Consider the following 21,817-nt stretch of genomic DNA (forward strand, 5'->3'; position numbering starts at 1 on the left):
TGATCCACCTTCCGACCTTCCTATGCTTTCAAGGAAGGGAGACAAGTACGAGGAAGGGACCGTGAGGTCTCTGTGAGTGTGAGCACATGCAAGCTCAATGCTCTGAGATACCGTGTGGCCAATGTACAGCCAGGGATAGAGTGACCACTGGAAGCCTCGCCAGTGGCTGTCTGATTCAACAGGAATTACAGCATTTTTTCCTCCCCACTTTGTGCTAAATTTAGCTATTGTGTTGCTTGATTTTGCTGCTCATGGGACTGAAGTCATGCTTATTTTGGGTTGACACCTCAGCAGAACGACCTTTCCAATCCAGTTGCTAGTGTTTCTAATTGAACTGTGTTGTCCTCCCCACCAAGAAAAGCATGGTGCAGGCTAGAATACGTGTATAGAAAAAATGCATGGCTTCAAACCCAAAATGCTCTGGTAAAAGCAGAAGTCAGAAAGAGGAGAAGAAAGGGCCCCTAATCTCCAGTATCTCAGAGTCTAGTTGGAAAAATAGACATTTATATGGCTGAGAAGTAATTGAAGAACACAAGTGGAGTCAGAGAGGTCATAAATGTGTACCATGGGAGTGGAGAGGAAGGGAGAATGATTTTGATTTAGGGCAATTAGGAGACATTTCAAGGGGGAGCTTGCACCAACCAGGGCTCCAAGGTGGATTAAAAAGTCCAAATAATAAGAGAAGACCAAAGATTCTTCAAACAGAGGGTAGCAGAAACAAAGAGCAGCCTGGAGAGGTGAGGTCTCATGTCAGAGATGCAGAGTCAGCCATGGCGGCCGGTGTGGTGCAGTTGAGACAGGGCAGGGGGCACATGGAATTGTCGTGGGGAGCCAGAGCTGGTTTGCGGGACATAAAAGGTCTGCCCAGAGCTGGGATGTCTTTCTATACGGGAAGAGGTCTACTGGATGTGGAGATGGGAGCTGTTGGTCATCTCTCTGCTGGGCAGGATGCAACTGATGTAGAGAGGAGAGAGGGGAAGAGACAGAGAGACAGAAAGAGAGAAGTTGGGAAGCTCTTTCAAGAATCAGAATTGAAGTCTTTAATCCATCTTGAGTTGATTTTTGTGCATGGTGTAAGGGAATGGTCTACTTTCATTCTTTTGCATGTGGCTGTCCAGTTTTCCCAACACCATTTATTGAGGAGACTCTCCTTTCTCCATCGCATGCTCTTGGCTCCCTTGTCAAATATTAGCTGTCCATAAATGTGTGGGCTTAATTCTGGGCTCTCAATTCTGTTCCATTGATCTGTGTGTCTGTTTTTGTGCCAGTACCATGCTGTTTTGATTACTATGGCTTTGTAGTATATTTTGAAATCAGGGAGTGTGATACCTCCAGCTTTGTTGTTTCTTCTCAGGAATCCTTTGGCTATTCCGGACCTCACTCCGGTTATAATGGCTATAATTAACAAGACAGGAAACAACAAATGTTGGAGAGGATGTGGAGAGAAGCGAATCCTTGTTCACTGCTAGTGGGAGTGCAAACTGGTGCAGCCATTATGGAACGAAGTATGGAGTATCCTCAAAAAATTAAGGATAGATCTACCATATGATCCAGCTATCCCACCGCTGGGTATTTATCCAAAGAACTTGAAAACAGAAAGGCATAAAGATACTTGCACCCCTATGTTCATTGCAGCATTATACACAATAGCCAAGACTTGGAAGCAACCTAGGTGCCCATTAAGGGATGAATGGATAAAGAAGATGTGGGATTTATACACAATGGACTACTACTCAGCCATAAGAAATGATTACAGCATTTTTGACATTTGTGACAACATGGATGGAACTTGAGGGTATTTTGCTGAGTGAAATAAGTCAGAAGGAGAAAGTCAAATACCATATGATCTCACTCATAAGTAGAAGATAAAAACCACAGCGAACAAACACATAGCAATGGGGATTGGATTGGTGGTTACCACAGGGGAAGGGGGAGGAGGGAGGGAAAAAGGGGTGATTAGGTTCCCATGTGAGGGGATGCACTATAACTAGTTTTCGGGTGGTGAACATGATGTAATCTACACAGAATTCGAAATGTATTCTGATGTACATCTGAAAACAATAAATTAATTAATTTTAAAAAAGAATCAGAATTGAGACGGTGGACGCTGAGAGCGTTTACTCTTCCTCTTCTTTTTCTTTTTTCTTATTTTTTCTAAATGACCAGGGTATAAATAAGGAGATTGACAACATATAAGGGAATGCTTTGTCTGTTCATTCTTGTGTATCTCACTATCTCCTTGTAGAATGCAAATGCTGACAATTTCCCCACCTTTTCTTTACACACATAACATAAAACTTACCATTATAACAATTTTAAAGTATATCAATTCATGGCATTAAGTCCATCCAGAACATTATGTAACCATCTCCACTGTCTAGTTTCAGAACTTTTTCATCACCCCAAACCCACAGCAGCACTATTCACAGTCACCAAAAGGCGAATGTTTCCACCCAGGTGTCCGTTGATGGATAAACAGGTCAACAAAATGTGGTCTATCCACACAATGGAATATCATACAGTCATAAAAAGGGAAGGAGTTCTGACATGTGCTACAATGTGGATGAACCATGAAAACATGATGCTCACAAAACCCCACATAGTGTTTGATTCCATTTATGCATAAATGGATTAAAGACCATGTATACATTCATAGGAAGCAGTTGCAGAACTAACTGAAGAAGAGGCAAAAACCAAGCAGAACTCTGAGGAGTGAATTTCATACAAACTGAAATAGACAACCTTTCCTTTAAGAACAAATGGATCTTTTTGCAACTCAGGTGAAGCCCCTGGGAGTTCCCATTTGTACCTTTGGGACGGCCATGTGTGGGCTAGATTATATCCAGATCCTTATGCTAAAACTGGCTGAAGCATTTTTTTCAGGTGGGTAGATTATGCAAACGTACTAAAGAAACACAATTTTGTGATGCTAAGTAACCCTCTGTAAATGGTGACGCTATGAGGAATATGGTCTTTGTTCTTTGGCCCCCTTCAAAGCTAGTATAGAAACCAATTAGACTATCACTCTGGCCTTCAGTTTTCCTACCAGTCCAATTATATCCTCAAGCTATGCTTTCTCATAGAACTCAGTTATTTTCCTTCATTGATTTTATAAATTTAAATATAAATTTTCTATGATTTTCTTCAATGCCTCTATCTTCCACCGGTATGGAAAGCCTATAAGGTCAAGGACACATCTGTGCTACTTTCTCAGTGTCCAGGGTGATGGTGGACACATGGTCCATCCTGGGTAAGTTGAATGAATGAATGAATGAGCTGATTAACCCCTGAGAAGACCCAAGCACACCATACGACCTATATACACCATCATTAATAACGCCGGTATATCAGAACTTTTATCTATCCAAAAAGAGTCAACCCCGCTTCTCAAGAAGAGAACCCAACATTTTAGTTCATCCATACCAATTATTTGGATAACTTCTTGAAACTATTTAAGTCACAACTTAGCCAAATAAACAGATGTCTGTAGACTCAACTACATTAGAGATTTTCCTCCAAGGAGGCAGAGACATTATCTTAGCAGAGTTTCAGATGCTTGTTGAGCATCCTTGAATCATAGAGCCACCAAGGGCTATGGCCTTCACTCTTACTGTCTTGGGGTGACCTAACTCTGGAATGACGTTCCCTTTGTCATCAGCTCATGAAGCTGGACATGGTGAGAATGTTGCCTGCTGTTGTGTTTGGTCTCTGGGTCCAGGTTGAAAATTGCACATGAGCTACCTGAAAACGCGGCCTTCGACAGCCATGGAATTTGGCACTGGCTCAGGCTGGGCTGGTTTCTCTGGCAGCTCCTCCTGATTGTGGTCGAGTCATGCCTGTGTAAGTTTTGCTCACACCTAGGTCCCTGAAGGCTGTGTGCATTGAAACTCTTGCACGTAGACCGAAAGAATAAAGGATGGTCAGGACTGGAAAATGGAATCCTTTTGCCCCCTCCCACGTAGTTTTGGAACCCATTAAAAGAAAAAAAACCCCTCAAATTCTTTGATTTGAAATATTTTGGTCAACGTCCCATAACTGATGGCGGAAAAGATTCTGGTGCCAGGGCATTAGAATCCACATCTTTTATGCCATGTGGCCGCCCTTTTGGCATTGCCCCATCTTTAGCCACCACCCCATCCCCTCTTGGCATTCTATCAGCACTCTGAGATTCTGAGCTGTGGGATGTTTTGATTTTGGTCAAGACTTCTGAGAGAGCTCGGCATGACCTGAGGTCTCTCCCTCCCCATAATCTGAGGGGGAAGATGGACTGCAGACTTCTCCAGAAGGGAGACGCAAGGCGCTGACTCAGGTCATAAAAATCCCTTTCCAGAGACAAATGGATATTCACGGTCCTTGCCAGGGAGGTTAATTCTCCATCCTGTGCCCCAGATAAAAATCAGTGAAACCTGCCAAAATCTTTATCCGCCCCGTTCTTTCTTTTCCTATGGAAAGTAGGGGAGCCAAAAGTTCTTAAATTAGCACAATATGCCTGCCTCCCCACTCCATGAGGTTTCGTTGCCTGTTTCTCTTCTGATGCAGTGATAGAGAATTCTGATTGTGGATGAGAGCAAGTAGCATATTCGGTGGGGTCCCATGAATGAGGCCATAACAAGCATCCTTCAAAACCTGAAAAACACCTTTTGACATATGATTGTATTTATATATTTTAATAGTTTTAGCCTTTTTCTTTTTTTCCGTTTTTTTGGCTCCAGGCATCCCTTGGCTTGTGGCCACATCCCTCCCATTTCTGCCTGTCTTCACGTGGCTTCTCTTCTGTTTCTGTGTCCCTCCTCTTCTGTCTCTAATAAGGACACCTGTCATTGGAGTTAGGACCAGCCCCACCCAGAGTAATCTCATCTTGAGATCCTTAATATAATTGCATCTGCAAAGACTTTGCTTCCAAATTCATTCCCATTTACATGTACAGGTCTTAGGATGTGGACATGTCTCTCTGGGGCCACCATTCAACTCACTATAGAAAGGATGCTTCTTAACTGATGTGGGAAGAAATGTGTTTCCTGATGGTCACATGCTACCCCGTGCTTTGATGGCTTGTTCACTTTTGGGCAGGAGGGCGTCTTGCTGTGTAAAGCTCCAACCATTCTACAGAATTTAGTTCTTCCTGAGCTCTCTGCTTTTATCTTTGTCTGAGATGTGCTTCAGTGGTGTGGAGTCTTATTATTCACACTTCTTTCCTTTTTCTTACACCGGGAAACCTAAAATACTGTTAACTCACCAAGGAGGGCATCAGACATTGTCAGAGTCAATTATATCACCACCATGACTGTTTTTTATTTTTTTCACAAATGCCCTTGTATTAAAACCCAACAGAAAGTAAAGTAAAAATAACAATGGCACACCAGCTTTACTTAAATCATCAGAATCCAGAGAACGCTCTGCACCTGCCAACGTCATCCACCAATGGCCACTGGAAGGTGAAGGTACCAGATGGCTGAATTAAAGTTTTTGCTAAACACGTATATATTGGTAGCTCTGGATATTTGCCCAGAGTATAACATAGTTCAACCTAATGACCATGGATCTAAATTTCAAAGAAGACAGAAACAAACAATTTCCCAGTTCATGTAAGGAGACCTAACTCTTGCCAAGGTGGGCAAGAGAGAGAAATATTGGCCAATCTGGACACTGTTCAGCAGAGAATTTTTCCCCAGAAAAAGTAGTATTACAGTTCTCCAGCAACAGCACTGCCCCCCCCCCATCCAGTCATGGAGCTGAGAGGCCCTGTGTCACATTCCATGAGCAGGCGTGATTACGTGTGCATGGTCTTCAGGAGCTTGTTACTGTTCTTGGTAATGATTCTACCCTCATCCATTTCCCAGAGGACAGAAGATAAATAAACCCAATATGTACCAAGTGTCAAGAGTTGGTTGATCTGGGCGTGGGGATTGTTCATTTTATTCATCCATGCCATTGAGCGTTACCCAGCACAATGCTGGTATATCCCAGATACTCCATGAATGCCTGTTAAATGAATGAAACCATTGATGAATGAATGCTCTTGGCATCACAGAAACTAAATTCTTCAGGGCATCAGAGACGCTATGTATAGAGTTCCCAATTTGCAATTTGCCTTTAATTCACATCAACCAAATGTGCAAAAATGTTTTTGGCCAGAAACGGAACATATGAAAACGCTAGACATACACTCCTTCTAAGTGGACTTCCCATCACGGAGGAGAAGTCCACATTCTACTTTTTTCCTTCTAGGGTCTTCTGGCTTGTTTTCACTTTGGATTAGCTGGGTTTGTCCATTTATTGTCTTTGAAAATGCAATTTATGATTTATGTGTCCTGTCTGTCAGCCACAATTCCGAAGCACAGATGATAAGAAGGGCTCCACATGTGTTTCTCATAGTGTTTCAATGTGCTGCAAATTTGTACATTCTCCCATTCTTTTTCACGGCAACGAACTGTCATTGCATGGGCTTTTGTAGAATTAATGCTGTTTAAACTAAATTCTGGGAACACGCTAGGATAGGAATTCGGTATGTCACTGCAATTTAATACTCCCACATTGCCTGCTGGAAACTCTCGGGTCTATTTTGTTTCACTTTTCTGGGCATTTGTGTAGCTGTTCTCTTCGCTTTGGTGTCGAGTCAGAAAAGTCATCTGCTACTTTCCTGTAATTCTCTGGTCCTGTGCACAGGCCGTGCAGTGAGTTGATGATGGTTTCTGAAAGATATGTCATATCCTAATGCCTGGAACCTATGAATGTCTGTGGCAAATGCTTTGCAGACGTAACTAAGGGGAGGATTTTGAGATGAGGAGATCATGCTGGAGTATCTGGATGACCCTAAATCCAATGACAAATATCCTTCTAGGATAGGCACAGGACAGGACAGACAGAAGAGGAGGATGCAATGTGGCCGTGGAAGCAGATATTGGAGAGATGCGGCTACAAGTCAAGGAATGCCAACAGGTATCAGAAGCTGGAGGGCAAAGAATGGATTCCCCCTCTAAGTCTCCAAAGGAAGTGCATTCTTGGGGAGCCCTCCATGTTGGACTTCCGGTCTTCAGAACTGTGAGGGGATAAATTCCTGCTGTCTTAAGCCACGCAGTTTGTGATAATTGGTTACAATAGCCACAGGAAACCCCTACAGGAGGAGTTTGCATATCTTGATTGTTGTAGTTGTCATTCATTCTTCTGTTCAAGAGGCATTTGACCAAAGTCAACATTAATAACATGATTTCCTAAAGTACCATTCATCATGATGATGGGGTATAAATTACCATTATTTCTCCATAATGGCTATTTTATATTATATTCAGCCATTATTTACACAGAAATTTCACGTATTCTATTTCTCTATGTTCCACTTTCTTAACAAAGTGCTATCTTTCACATCGTATTAAGTAATGGAGCCAGCCTGCTTTTGCAGCCATCATAGACCGATTTGCACTGGTCCTATTGTATCAATAACAAAACATCAATGTTATCTTCCACGGACAATGAGCAAAAACTGCAAGTCATGTAGCTGGAGCCTGTGCAGAAGATGGAAACCTTGTCTTCAGATGACCTTGAGCCACTTACGAGCCAAAAGTTCCCTAACTCGGAACCCAAGGTGATGAGAAAGCAGCTCCGGGAACCTAATAAAAAGTGAGAGGTTCCTTGATTTGTAACACACTGGACTTATAAGAACTTTACATCCCCATCACCCAATCAGATTCCCCCAAGCTAGCATTTTGCATAACCACTCCCATTCCCAACTGCTTAAAAGTCTGTCCCCCGCTTCAACTCAGGCAGACGGATTTGAGATTTGCCTCCTGTCTCCTTGCTGGTCACCCATGCAAGAAAATCTCTTTCGTTTCTCAAAGCCATTGCCAGAGTATTGGCTTCTATGAGCATTGGGCAGTGGGCCCTTGCTCGCTAACACTCTTTGTAAGACTGCGTGTAAATCTTTAATTTGACTTACTGAGCCAATGCCTATCAAATGCCTGTTATGAGCCCAATGTTGGCTTAGGCACCAGAAATGCAGAGATGAGCAAACCCAAGTTTCCACATTGATGGAGGTTGCCATCTGGGAGAAATAAAAATTGGGACTGCAGTCAATTCTTGTCATTCACAATAGCTATGTTCTACAAAGTCACCACAAACACTGAATTAATGAATACTGAACCTTTGTCCCTATGGGAAATACAAGAATTGGTTCCTACCACATTGGCTCACAACACATACACAACCTTGTTTTGTGTGTTTCTATTTAAAGGCATGTTATTGAATAGATATTGTTGACTTGTCAATATTGAACTCATAGCCAACTGCACTATAATGCACATCTGAAGGAAACTTATCTAACACGTATTTTCTCCGTAAGGCACATCACAGCCTTGTGGTTAGGAACATTAGACAGCTCTTCAACACTATGCTTGGGGCCTTTTTTTGTGGTGAGGAAGATGGTCGTTGGGCTAACATCTGTGCCAATCTTCCTCTATTTTATATGTGGGATGCTGCCACAACATGGCTTGATGAGCAGTGTGTAGGTCTGTGCATGGGATCCCAACCCACAAACCCCAGGCAGCCAAAGCACAGTGCGCAAACTTAACCACTAGGCACCAGGCTGGCCCCTTGCTTGGGGCAATTTTAAAGAACAAAATCATGAACACGAAGCGCAAAAATGAGAAAAAAAACAGCACTCAGACTGTGAAAAGAACATTTATCTATGGTATGAGAGCTGAAACAAGAAGGCAGAGTGTTGCCCTGTTTGACCTCCACAGGGAGTCTATGCAACAGGAGACTCACATTTTTTGCCATTCTGTGCGTGTCTGCAAACATCAGCAAAAGCACTAGGAGTATTGATTTAGGGGTTACAAATAAATTTAGCAAGGAAGAGAATTCGCAAACATGGAATCTGTGACCTAGGAGAATGGACTGCTCTTAAAAAGCAACCACAGGGTATCCATAAATCTCAGGTTTGTAAACTTTTATAATTACACATCAGCAACATTTTTTGCCATTAGTCAATTCCATGGCTTTGGATTTTTGTCGTGTTTAGTTATATTATGAAGAGCGTATTATGTGTCAGCCATGGGGCTAAGCAATTTACATGGCTTTTTTTTTAATTACTCCACACAAACCACTCTGTGAAATAGTTGCTAATGTCATTTTCGATTTTTAAAGATGAGACTGCAAGGAATTGGGAAATATGCCCAAGTTCGAACGTGGGACTTGATTCGAGGTCAGACAAACACCGAATGTTGTTGTTAGCTGTAAAAATGTTAGCGACCTCTGTCGTTTTTCCAGTCTCCCTTCTGGGATTTCTCTTGGAAATGTGCATTTGCTTTTCCCATCTCCTCCCCTTCTCTATGACCACATTCTCTTCTGCCTCTCTGTCCCTATCCCACACTCCTATGATTGGAAGTCCCAGCTCAAAAGGCATTTTGCTCCTGAAACCTTACCAAGTTCTTCCACCCCAGATGGAATGTCCGCTCCTTCTGTTTTCCAAATTCTTACTCACATATAATATCAGACTTCCCAATCTCCCTTGTGTCAGATACCTGTCTGCAAGTGTCTCCATCTTCCCCAGCTGAGTGTCATCCACGCAGGCGATGATTATACCGTCCACACTTGCAGAGGATTCAATGTACATTGCCATGTATTTTGAGACTGTACATATTTGTTGGATTGATTGAAACCTGACGTCATCAAGACAGAAATACTCAAGATGAGTTCAAAATACTTAATTATGTAACTGAGCAAAAAGGGGCTCATTCTGCTTGCCGCAATCTGGTGCCAATCAATTGCAAACAAGCCAGTAGTTGAGAAAGGAAAATTTATATGATTAGCCAGCATAATTGGAAGATGGCAGATTAGTGTCCTGTAGAACCATCTTACAGTCATATAGAATCTTGAGGCAGTTCTACAGGGGAAATGGGAAGGGAAGGAGGGGGTTTAGGTATGTGGACCATCCGGTGTGATGAACTTCAAGGCAGCACGTTATCTCTTTCTTCTGTCATTCATGATGGGCACCAATGCAGAATTTTTCTTTCTGGGGGTCGTTATGTTCCTGGGGAACTCAGAGAACAAAGTTGTTCTATCACAGCTGGGAGATATATCTAAGCAAGAGTCATAGAACTAGCAGATCATGTATTTTGGAAAAGCGAGAGGTGCTAAATCATCTAGGCTACGTGCAGGCCAGAATGCATTCACAGAGACTGGTGAGTCATAGTTACAACATTGCTTCCTTTCTCTAGGATGGTTTCCCTCATGTTAACTTAAGATCTAGCTGTTACAATTCCAGGTTACACATGTGTGAAATGATCTCATCTATGAGGACAAAGAGGGTGATTATGAATCCTGTGAAAAGACCCTGAGAAAGCGCTGTTCTTCCCACCTACAGATGTGAAGACCAGGATGCTGGCAAGAGTGTTTACAGATGCTAGAGAGAAACTATTTGGGTTGGAATTCTGATTGCACTTTTCCTAACTGCGTGATTCTGAGCTAGTTATTATAGTCTCCTGAACTGTAAAAGAGAGGTAGCAATAGTCCCTACCTCAAAGGTGATGGTAAGAATTAAATGAAAACAGGTAGACACCACATTCCAACACCGACTTTCATATTGAGAGCGCTCGATATGTGTTGGTCGATGCAATCACGAGTAACATATTAAAAACAGTTGCTTGTCTGGGGGGTACCTATTTTAAAGCCCTCTTATCGGAAAGGACATTTCTTTGATTTCAACTGGTAGGCTGAAAGACGTGATTATGGTTTTTAAAAGTGGATTTCCATTGGAATCTCTTAAATAGAACATCTCTGTGGACAGGTAAATGAGATCCAGGTGTCTCTTTCTGCTTGATTTGATTCGCGATATAAAACTGCCGTGATCAGCATGCCCTAAACTCAGAGAGACACACCTGGTTGTTTTTCTGTTTCTCATTGAACCAGAAAAAGGGGATTTAAAGCATTTGGTGAGTTATCCTGAGACTGACTTTAAGAGCAAATTCTACGTGTCAGTGTATGTCTACAATTGTTTTGGAGTGGGGGCTAGAGGGAGAGCTTTTGTTTTTTTTTGTTTTTTGGGGTTTTTTTTTTAATAATGTGGCATGTTTTTTAAAATTGTGGTGAAACACACACAACATAAAATGTACCATCTTAACCATTTTTAAGCGTACGGTTCAGGAGCGTTAAGTACTTTGACATTGTCATCCAACCCATCTCCAGAACTCATTTCACCTTGCAAAACTGAAACTCTAGCCCCATATGGACCATTTGCTTTTAAATTAATGCCTGATACTCAAAAAGTGAAAAAGACATTTTTAATAAATTTTCAGAAAGAAATATTTGATCCTTAGATATCCAGTATATACCACTCATAGGATAAATGTGGGCATGCACTTTCCGCCAGGGGCTACACGTTCTAAAACTTTGCACACATCCACATAACTCTGTTTTCAAGGACTGGTCTACCTCATCTATGACATTTCACAAAGACCCAAAAATAGAAGACAACATGGTCACTACCCTCAAGGGGAGCTGTGGGATGTGTCTGTAGATGTGTCTAAGAGGCAGACATAGCTCCTTATGCTAACGTTGTGTAATTTGGGGTGGTGTATCCTGATCCCCTATAGGGTCTTAGAACAACTTCTAAGAGTCTGGGAGATAAGACCCAAGACTCATTCAATTCTATTGCAAGAATGGGCTGATTCCTAGGATGAAGGCATGGGAGAGAGAGGAGGAAGGTAAGGTTGGGTCAGACTAATGAATCAGCTTCTCCCAAAGTCCAAACACTTCGATGTGAAATCTTTATGGACATTTTCCCAGCCTCCTAGCCAATAACCCTGGTATAACCTTTTCCCTTAACTTAGCAGAAGTTGAGCTAGCTAACTACCCGTACCAAATTGCCTAACGTAGACACACCACGAAGCTCTGATGGAGAGAAAAAAATTCAAATACTTGTTCAAGCTCTCGTGCTCCACAGTATGTTGCAGGCTCTCAGAAAAGGGGAAGACAGGACCAACATTCTTGATAATCTATAAAGGGTGCTGAGGTTTCTAAGGTCTCGAAGCATATCATGGGTCAAGAGGGGTTTTTAAAAAATAATATCTAATTGTATAAAATAGGACTGAAGAAACACACTGTATAATTAAAAGATGTTCCCAGTGTCTCAGAGGAACATACTCAGATCACTCCAACATTTGATTATTGGCTCTCAAATACAGAATAATTGTGAAAAAAAACTGTGTAAGATTGTAAAGTTGTCATAGAGGATGTGAAAACGCACAAATACACATACGCACACACTTACATAACAATCTCCATCCTTTAGGGGTTTAGGGAAAAGAAAAAAATCTCTTCCCCTATCCTCTTAGATTATGCCCCTGGGACTATGTAAATTAAATTGACAAAAACCACATTAAGAGGAGAAAACGCACATAGGTTTTGTTTGATACTGCTGTTTTTATGTGGCAAGGGTGCCTTTCTAGAAAGAAGTAAAAATCCCAAAGAAGCAGTGAGGCCTGAAAGATTTTATACCATTTTGACAAAGTACTGTACATTTGTAGAGTAGTGACAAGACAAAGGAAAAGAGATTTAGACTTTAGGAGTGGCAAACTGTGAGAAAAGTGAATATATGCAGAGAAGCTAATGCAAGATAAGGGTTGTTTTTGTAAAGTTTATTATGTAGATTCCTTTTCGTACCATCTCTGGGTTGATAAGAGTCTAGAATTATCTCACTCTGTCCTTCCTGGTATGGGGAGGGGCACCTTCACAAAAGAAAATTTATGTCTTGCTTTTAGGCAAATGGCAGGAAGGCAAAGAGCTTTTTTTCGCGTCTGCTTTTTCTCAATTGCCTTCAGCTCAAAATAATCCTTGTGTTACTACGGTGTATCTTGGAGTAGTGTATCCTGATCCCCTACAAGGGATTAGAGCTGGTCAAGGGAGAAGACCCAAACACAGAAAATGTTTTCTGCATGTGAAAAATGATCAGCGTGGACCATGACAGCTGTATGATTTGGAGGGAGGTGAGGCCACTGGAGTGTGGCATCATCAAAAGATGTTTCAAGGATGAGGCAGAGAGCGTGTCCAGCCCTGGAGCAGGGGAGATGCCAGTCAGCATGGAGAAGGGAGAGGACATTTATCTGGGGGAAAAAATTCCTTCAAATAGACTTGGGGGTTTGAACTGTCTGGTGGAACTGGAGGAGTTATGTCAACAAAGAACACAAGGTTATACTAGGGAGAAATTTTGGAGTCTCTGGAATGCCACGCCCAAAAGTAGGTACCCATTCCTTATAATGGAAAATAGTAACACCAGTGTTGCATGATGACCCCCACTCCTGTCTCCTTGGGGGCATCTCATTCATCTAGAACAGGAGGTTTTACAAGATAGGCAAGAAGATGGAGCCATGAAAACCTTTGGTATAGAAGCCCCATCTCAGAACAGCATCTTCGCCACACGTTTTTCAAACCCAGCCTAGCACAGGTCTGATGTCTTCGAGCTTTCCTATTTTAGGATTGTCTCTGAATCATACTTACCTCTCCAAGGTAATTAGGGGGCCACTCTGAGATCCCCCTCTGTGCTTTTGCTGCTAAAGTCAACTCCTGTTCCTGTTTCTGATACTCAAAACAGCTGACGGTCGATGGGTTGGCATCATAGCACATCTATTCAATTTCTTCCCTGGGAATGTTGACTGTAGCTCTGTCTACATGTGGCAATGTCTTCCACAGGCTGGAATTTGCCACCCCCTTGCTTCAGCATCCTATTTTCACCTGCAGCTTTTTCCTCTTGAGGTGGTCCTTCCCTTGGGAGGAAGCCCAACTTGGTGGTTTTTTAAACGAGATGTCCAATGTGCCCCGATCAATGTACTGGATGCTGTGGTGACTACATAGATACTCTCCTACCTCCCAACGCCACCTCCACCACTTTCAGGACCAGGAGACTCATCCCCCAGCTTCTGGGAGTGTTGGTGGCTGACAGCTCACAGCTAAAGCCCTCTCCGTGGATTGCGTTAATCCTCAGAACCTGTGACTATGTTACCTTCGAAGGAAAAAGGGACTTTTAGATGTGATTTAGTTAAGGATCTTCACATGGGGTGGTCATCCTGGATTATCTGGGTGGACCCAGTGTCATCACAACAATCCTTAGAAGGGAAAGAGGGAGGCAGGAGGGTCAGAGTCAGAGAAGGAGAAGTGATGACAGAAGCAGAGGTTGGAGTGATGCAATTGCCAGCTGGAAATGGCTCAGGAACCGAGGAACGTGGGCGGCTTCTAGAAGCAGAAAAAGCAAGGACACAGATCCTCCTCTAGAGACTCCAGGAGGAACGCAGCCCCTCCAGACTACTTCAGACTTCCAATCTCCAAAACTGTAAGATAAGAAATTTATATTAATTTAAGCCACTATACCTGTGGCCATTTGTTATAATATAGCAGTCTCTAAAGAGATTCTCATTTTACATAGCCAGAAAAGAGACACAGCTGAGCGTCCGGGGTTTAATGATGAGCTTATCAGAGCTCTGGGGGAGCTTGAATTGCCAACCCCAGCAGGTCTCCTGCACCAATTTGGGGTCCCTATTGAGAAGGAGTGGGAAGCCTGAGTCATGAAATGAGGACACAAGGGTTGATACGCTGGGGGCGTTGAGCCAAATGAGGTGGAACAAGCTTGGATACTGCAGAGTTTATCATCTTCTTGTGATATAGTGTTCAACTCCTTGATGTGGACCCTGGGTTTGGGCTGGCTTTTGGAAGCTCAGAGAATCCATTGGATCAGATGGTGAATTTTATGTGTCATCTTGGCTGGGCCTCAGTGCTGAAATATGCTGTCAAACGTTATTCTGGATGTTTTGGGGAAGGTGCTTTTTGCATGAGATTAACATTTGAACTGGTGGACTTTGAGTAAAGCAGATCGCCTTCGTGATGTAGGTGGGCCTCATCCAATCATCTGAAGGTCTGAATAGAACACAGACTGATATCCTGGAGCAAGAAAGAATTCTGCCAGCAGATCGTCTTTGCAAATGAGCTGTAACATCAACTCTTCCCTGAGTCTCCAGCCTGCTGATCTACCCTGCAGATTTTGGGCTTGCCAGTATCCACAACCACAGGAGCCAATTCCTTAAAACATATCTCTTTAGCTAGCTAGATAGCTAGCTAGATAGCTAATAGATAGATAGATAGATAGATAGATAGATAGATAGTTGGATAGATAGATAGGTAGATAGATAATAGAGAGAGAGAGAGAAATTAATGGATAGAGACAGAGATAGATTGATAGACACTTACAGAGATATCTATCTGTATATACACACACCCTGTTGGTTCTCCTTCTCTGGAGAACCTAGACTAATATATCCCTTGTCGAAGGACATTGGAAGATGGTGTTAGGTTGACTCCTGGACCTTGGAGAATCCACTGACCCACATTAAATAAAGTAGAGATGTCAGAGTAATCGTAAAAGAACTAAAAGCCAAGTATTGGTGAATGCTCAAGTGTAGACTATGGTATACTCTACTACAGAATATAGTGTAAAGAGGGTACCCTATGTCAAGCCAGAAATGCCTACAGGTGGACTATGATCTACAAGAAGGTCCAGAAGATACTCTGTTTAATAAGCATTAAAGAATATGCGAGAGAGAGGGAAGCAGCATTACTGAGAAACTCAGTGGCCCGTGTTCAAAATATAAGAGATTTCTGTGTATCGACATTATATCCTGCAACTTCGCTAAGCTATTAGTTCTAGTAGCTTTTTTGTTGATGACTTAGAATTTTCTACATGGGTGATAATGGCATCAGTGAGTAAAGGCAGTTTTCCTTCTTCCCTTCTGATATAGATGTGTTTTATTTACTTATTTACCTATTTCTAACCTTCTTTCAACAACAAAGACCTCACGGGTAATGTTAAATAGAAGCAGTGAGAATGGGCTGTACGGTTTTTGTAGATGCCTTTTATGAAGTTGAGGAAGTTTCTTCAATTCCCAGTCTACTCTTGTCATGAATAGATCTTGGATCTTTGTCAAATGATTTTTCCGCATCTGTTGAGAGTATTGTGTGTTTTTCCTTTCTCAGCCTGTTGGCTTGCTGAATTCTATAGATTGATGTTAACTCATCTCGCTTGGCTATTTTGTGTTTTGAGACCGATTTCAAGCACATGAGAAGAAGCCAAGTGATTGAAAATGGGGCCCCACAATGTTATAGCCTTGGATGTATTTCAAGTCACATCCATCTTGAAGAGGCAAGATGAGGAGATTGACTGTGTACTGCCTGGGGACCAGCGAGGGGCGGTGGGGATGGTAATTCATGGTCATGTCTCTAGTCGACGTCATGACTTTCAATAAATAGGCTTCCTTTCTCTGCTTCAATGCAATTGAAACACATGGGTGAACTAGGTAGAATTTTAAATGTCTGTCTCGAATTTTCTAAAGTGGGTATGAAACCCATTGTTTAACAGGTGCAAACACCATACACGACAGAAGCTGAAAACTCACAGAAGCTGAAAACCATGGGAGGCAGCAGATCTCGAGCGCTTGAAATAGGTGTGTACCTATTTGGTATAAAATAACTATGAGTAAAGAATATGATCTGCTGTCACACACTAGCTAGTTAGCACAGTTTTTGCTAGTTAGTGAAGACGTTTTGGGTTATAGTGGCCACCTGGGGACATTTTTGAGCCTGAAAATGACAAATCACCAACTTGTCTGCTTTTGTTGGCTTCTCTGCATTTCTAATAGATATAACTCCCATGACTGACATAGCCATGCCTTTGCCAGTTAAGGAATATTTAACACTTGGAATACTATTGAGTCTCACCAAAGACTAACATAGAATAAACTCAATGCATTCCTACTTCCTTAACATACCGGGATTCCAGACGTTAGACATTAAATTTTATGTGATACATTTTAGGATGCTGTACTTTTTTCTGGCTTTATGTTGTACTTCTGTAGCATTTTATATTTTTTCCAAAGACCTTGTCCTCTTTGATTATAGTGAAAGTTGACGTGGTCCCATAATGGGAGGTACATAATCCTGAAATTGCTTGTACCACATTTGGGATACTTCTTGGCTCTCAGGCCCTCAAAGGCAACATCTGTGACATGTACTTCATACCTGACCCAATGAAAGAAGACAAGAAATATGCCTAGAATCAATGTTGCCATGAAATACGTAGAGGGCCGCGCAATGGGAATGTCATGAGTGTTGGGAACACAATGATGAATGAAAACATGAATCCCAGAGTAGTTCTCTGAGATAGAGAGGAAAATCCACAGGGGGAAACCCAGCAGGGTGCACATTATGCAGGCTCAATAGAAGAGGTGATGCTCGTAGCACACCTCAGAGAACGCATTGCAACTTACAAGATGCAGAAATTGGACAAGAACGTTCCAGACAGAAGAATATGTGAGCTCTGTAGTTGGGAAAGTGCACGAGTTATTCGGAACACACAGAATTCCAGTGTGCTTAGGGAAGTGAGGGAGCAGGGGGGCCGTTCAGGGGGAGTGGAAAGAGATAATCTGGGGGACAAGGCATGAAGGACCCCCAGCGTTAGGGACTTGGGAACTTACCCTTTGTCAACAGGGAGCCAACCAGAGATTTTAGTGTCATGTTACAGAGTCACAAAAGATGTAGGCAGGGACGTCATTCAAAGATCGTGGTGGTGGGTTTCAAAGCCATTCGTCTATATATGGGACAGTATATAAGTGCACATATATATATGAGAATATATATGTGAGAAAATATATGAGGATATATATGACAATACACATGTGAGAATACGTATTTGAGAAAATGTATACAAGAATTATATATTGGAAAATATATATATGAGAATATATGTGAGAAAGTATGAGAAAAAATATATATACAGTCATGTGTTGCTTAAAAACAGGGACACACCCAGAGAAATGTGTTGTTATGCAGTTTCGTGTTTGTGGCAACATCACAGAGTGTACTTATACAAACCTACATGGTATAGCCCACCACACACCTAGGCTATATGCTAATAACCTTATGGGACCACCATCGTCTATGTCATCTGTCATTGACAGAAACGTCTCTATCTGGCACAGGACTGTATTCTCATTATTCATGGTAGTTACGTTCTATGAAGTCCCTGCAAACTCTGAATTAGCGAATCCTGAATGGCCACTCCCAGGGGAAATAGAGAGTTAGGTTCCTGTGAGCCTCTGGTCACCACATTTTCATCAGCCAATGAATACTTAACCTTGTTTTGTGTGTTTCTCTTTAAAGACACCTTATTGAATCCGTGTTGTTGATTCATCACTATTGAACTCCCAGCCAACACCACTGTCACTCCTGCCTGAACGAAGCTCATCTAACACACGTGTTTTCTCCATAAGATGCATCTCGGCCTTCTTGTGCTTAGGAACGTTAGACAGGTCTTCAGTGCTACACTTGGGGTCCTTTTAAACAGTGAAATCACCAACAAGAAGCACAAAATGCCAAAAACATTGCACTAAATAGCCCTTGAGAAGGACCCGTTTTTAGTATGAGAGCTGAAACAAGAAAGCAGAGGATCGCCTCTTTCCTCCTCAGCTGGGAATGTGGGTGTCGGGCGACTCAGATGTTTCACTCTTCTATTGCCTTTAACAACGTCTTTGAGCCCCGGCAGCTCAACTTCACCCTGGACTCAGAGCAGGAACCCAGTGTGATTGCACTGTAATTAGACTGTTTGTGTTGGAAAGGAAATTGTCCCTGTCGCGTACAGCCTGCTGGACTAACACAGTGAAACCCCGAGATGAATTACAGATCCAACAGGAAGCCTACTCTTCATGCCCCAGCCTGGCTGATGAAGTGCGGAGGCTGACAGTGTCAGAAGCTTACCTACAGACATCCGTCTCGTTGATAGATTTGCTTCTCCTTGCAGCTCTTTCCAACATTTGTAGCAACATCTTTAATTTATTGTCCTCTGGCTTTGCTAGGGGAGCACTGAGTTCTGCCAGGTAGCAGAATGTAAAAGCCATGCCAAATGGATGCTTGAGTGAATGTTGACTCGCTGCCTCTGCTGGAGCCCCTTCCTAATTTGCCATCACCCAGCTAATCCTCCAAGGGACTTTTGTTCCAAGGTTGCCTTCCGCCTTCCAGCTGCTGCCCTGAATCATCGCACCATCAAAAGTCATCTTCAGCAGGATCAGCCCCTGAACTGAATTAACAGTGCCCTGTGTGTCGAAGCCTGCAATCTCCACCATCTTTCTGAAGTATTTGGTGTTTATATTTTGGGCAGAAGAAGAGGTTAAATTGGATGCAGCAAATAACTACCACAGAGTAGCTTATGCATGTGGGGACTCATACCATTACATAATCACAGGCATCCACCTTTCTACTTAGAGAAAAGTTAACCCCAGGGGAAGTGAGCAAAGGCTTGAGTATTTATAAGAAATGACTGTGTGGCTCTCCAGGACTGCTGGTAAATATTTTAGTTATAGGTACGTTTTCAACGATTAATGACAGTATGTGTGGGCAGGAAGTGGAGTCACCGTGAGAAGTTGGAATAACATTCTAGGACTGTAAATTCTTAATGAGCGTGTACACACATACACACATGTACAAAGAGGACAGAGAGAGAGAGAGAGAGAGAAGTGCCACCTTCCTTGAAAAGAGTTAATAGTTGAAGAAAGCAAAGCAGAATGGTTTATGGCTTTCTCCATGTCCTCTTGTGTGTTCTAAGTGAATACCTCCATAAAGACTCAGTTCCTCCACCGCTTACTCCTTCCTCATTCAAAACAGATAGATTCTGTTGCATTTTGACCCCATGAACCACAGGGAACGCTCAGGGCTAAGCAACAGGGGCCACTTAAGAATGAGATAAGGCTGAGGACCCTCCAATGATTTGAAATTACAAAATGCCATTCAAAGAGGGAAGACTTTCTGTGCCCCATAAAGCCAAGTTTTGCACGTAAAGCAGTCTCGTTGATGAGATGGTAGGATTTTCTTTCTGGGTACATGACCAAATTCTGACCTTCTCCTTTGCATGCGTTTGAAAGGTGGGAGAGGTTTCCATCGCTCGGCGATGCCAAGTGTTGAATCCCTAGGTCAGAGGAGCTGTCTCGACAAGCGTTCTGGGATCCTATTGTCCAGTGGCATCGGGAGCCTGCCAGAAAGAAAAAGAGACGGTCTGTTCTCATGAGAAATTCAGAGTGACTGGGCGTCTGCAGGTCAGGTCATTCGGTTGCATGATCTGCTTGAGTTGTTCCATCCAAACAAATTATTGAGAGAGGAAGTCTGTTCTTATTCGGTGTGCAGAAGATTCCCCTCATCTTTCTGGTTGTAATTAAAACCCCATCAACCCTGTTGTGTGCATCTGAGCCAGATTTTCAAAGCGCTATTAAGCTGTCTTCAAGCTTTGCATCCACGGCTCTGGAGCCAATTTGAAGAGCACATAAAATCCACACCCAAGACATGAAAACGACAGATAGGCAGGGGTGAGAATCCCCCCACTGGATGTGCATCCTTTTCCATCCACAAGTCAAATGAGGGGGAACTATTAACCTCGTCCTCACCCTCAAGGAGGGTCTGAAAAAGTCAATGGGTCTTGCTTTGGATGGAAGAACTTGGTTTTTCTTGCAATCTCAGGAAAGAGTTCCTTTGCATTCTTCTGGGCACTGGGGCTCCAAGCCTGATGGTTGGGCCCTTCGGTTTCCCAGATGTCAGTTTCTGTTCTCTATCTCGATGGCTCCCAAAGTGGGGTGCCTTGGCTAGTAGCATCAGCATCACTGGGAATTTGTTCAAGAATGAATCTAGCTGGTCTGTAACACGTTATAGAACATATAACAGGTCCAAATAACCACAAATGTATGAGATAATGTGGGGTATGCAACATGGTGTATTCCTTGCTTGTGTAGCCACAGTTCCTAGCCTAGGGGCTGACCTTTAGGACACTTGACCAAACATTTAGGGAAAGGAGGGAGGGAAGGGTATACTCACAAACTGGAAAGAACCTGGAATTTTATTTTTCACAGAGACATGCTGAAAGGATGGATTCCAGGGTAGAGACGAGATGCGGCTAACAATCAGAGTGGGCTTATGAAGACAGCATGTTAACAATGAGAAAATTGCTGTGCTTATCGCACAGAATGTGCCGAGTTAAAATAATGGCAATCTGTGTTTAAAATATATAAAAGTTAATGTGAGTGCATAAAAATAAGCCACATGTTGCTGGAGCCTGATTTGAGGCATGGAGAATGGAACTTTGCCCCCTAAAGACTCTGAAGATTGACTGTGAGAAGATGCCCAGAAAGGGTGAATGCACCATATTAGTGGGTCACAAAATTTGGGGTGCACAAGAATCCCTGGGGATCCTGATAAAATTCAGATTCTGATGGGACAGGTCTGGGGTGGAGCCTGAGATTATATATTTCTGACCCGCTCCCTGGTGATGCTGAGGCTGCTGGTCTGGACCACACTTGGAATGGCTGGGCTGGTGAGAAGGTCAGAAAGAACGAAGAGACACAAAAAGAGGCATTTAGTCTAGAAGGGATGGCTCATGTCTCAGGAAGTGGCATTTCCATCTATTTCAGAATTGGAAGAAGAAGGAAGTGTACCAGCACTTCCATTGGAGATGGAGGTTTTGGGTGGGAGAGAGGTTGGTGTATTGGAAACATTCAGTGGTCCATCCCATGTGCCTGAGGGTCCCTTTAACAAGTTATGTACATGCCTTCCTTGACTTACCTGCACTTTGCTTCTCCAAGCCAAGACTCTGCAGAGATCTGTCCTTCATACCCTGGAGCTGTTCACCTCACCTCCAGAGACGGGCAAAGTAACTTCAGCCCTCAGCCAAAGACGTACCTTCCTCCAGTGAGAACAGACTCTGAGATGTAACTTACTTTATGATAGACAGATAGATAGAAGATAGATA

At 42.7% G+C, this 21,817-nt stretch overlaps 1 long non-coding RNA gene across 1 annotated transcript; it reads left to right on the forward strand.

The window, feature by feature from the left end:
* The first annotated feature begins 14,242 nt into the window (after positions 1-14,242).
* Positions 14,243-20,030, forward strand: LOC139042745 (uncharacterized). The gene is made up of 3 exons (XR_011499810.1): positions 14,243-14,317; positions 16,394-16,478; positions 18,193-20,030. It is a non-coding gene; the product is annotated as an uncharacterized lncRNA (long non-coding RNA).
* Positions 20,031-21,817: the final 1,787 nt, after the last annotated feature.

Source organism: Equus asinus, chromosome X (genome assembly GCF_041296235.1).
Source record: "Equus asinus isolate D_3611 breed Donkey chromosome X, EquAss-T2T_v2, whole genome shotgun sequence".
Classification (NCBI taxonomy): domain Eukaryota; kingdom Metazoa; phylum Chordata; class Mammalia; order Perissodactyla; family Equidae; genus Equus; species Equus asinus.